Source organism: Penaeus monodon, chromosome 30, assembly GCF_015228065.2.
Source record: "Penaeus monodon isolate SGIC_2016 chromosome 30, NSTDA_Pmon_1, whole genome shotgun sequence".
Classification (NCBI taxonomy): Eukaryota; Metazoa; Arthropoda; class Malacostraca; order Decapoda; family Penaeidae; genus Penaeus; species Penaeus monodon.
Window position 1 is genome coordinate 14,288,499 of NC_051415.1, and position 1,599 is coordinate 14,290,097.

Here is a 1,599-nt window from a genome sequence, read left to right on the forward strand (position 1 = left end):
TTTTCTTCATAATGAAATTTCTTGATGGTTTTCCATCCACACAGATACATATATGATTATAGGTACATGAATGCATGAGCGTATCTGCACATGCAGTCATATCTGTATGCACATGTGCATGAGTGATTAATGCATGAAAGCATTAGTGATTGCCCTAGTCTTAAGTGCATGAATGTACTTGTTACAGTATTATGTGTGTGAGTGCATGTGAGCACAAGTGAACAAGAGCACATGAGTCCAAGAGTGGTGTGTGCTCAAGAGTGAATGTAAATGGATGTGGGTGTATGTGTCTCTCTACATATGTATGTGCTTGTACAATATGAGTATCACCTGCAGGAATAAAGATGGATATTGATGAAGATGAAGGACTGTATTTCCTATATAAAAAAAAGGAGGAAAATTGGTCTGGTATAAAATACAAAGAAGTTTCAGAAAAATATAGTGACAATAAATTACACTTTCCTGAGATAATGACATAAAATTGAGAGCAATAAAAAGTTATAGATGATCCTATGAGCAATGACATAAGGAAAGTTAAAATACCATGAACATTTCATTCACCTAAAGAAAACTATACACCAGGCTTGTAATACCAAAGCCCAAGTGAATTCTCATTTTCATAAGACAAAGACAATTAGAGAAAAAAAGGAAAAATATTACCTTAAAACCTTCAAAATAGACCTAGATTATGGCAGGACAAAAAACAGGCACAATTCTGAAACCGTAATAAAATACACATATATCCTTAGTTTCTAGAATGCTTGCATAAAAGATAATTGAATCTCTCCACATAAACAAATAAATTTTGGACAATCAACTTCAGATTTGTACCTTAACCTACTGTATCTACACTGTTTTGCCATTATCATACACAATTTTATTCTAAGTATATTTACATCACTATATAAAAGAAATACAATGAAAATGGAACTCTGCAATATTTTTGGGGTGTATCAAGTGCACACATTTGGGCCAATTGGATGTCACAGTGCATCACAATCTCATCATTTTCATGATGAAGTCTTCCCTCTGTTCAATTTAAAACAAATAATTTTTTAACCCTATTACAAGCTGCAATGTTGATTATCTTCAAAAATGTATACTACTGAAAAAATCTATAGCACTGTCTGTGATGTTTAATTGGCAATCAGGTCACGTTATGTACAATACGCACACCTGTTTCTGTAAGTGGTTCCAATCTCTTTAAATCAAAATATGAATGAGAAGGGCAGTAGCTGAAAACCAGTATTTCCAATTCACTGAATTAGCTTATAATTTACATTTTCATTTACGCGTTATATTCACTTGTATAAAAGTCTATTTGCCTCTTATTGTGTTTATACTGCACAAGCTCATTATAAAAAAGATGGAAGATTCTCTAGTTCATATAAAATTCATAATAAATTTACTAATATTGGTCAGGAAATCTATAGTATTAATTATCATAATACTGTGAACAGAGATGGGAAATATCTCGATATGTGTATCGGTGATACATTTCGATCAATATTTTTGTATTGGTATCGATACTACCTTAGCAACTCAATAATTGTATTGTTTCATCAGTATTGCTGCAGTTTTTCTCAAAGTATACAAAGA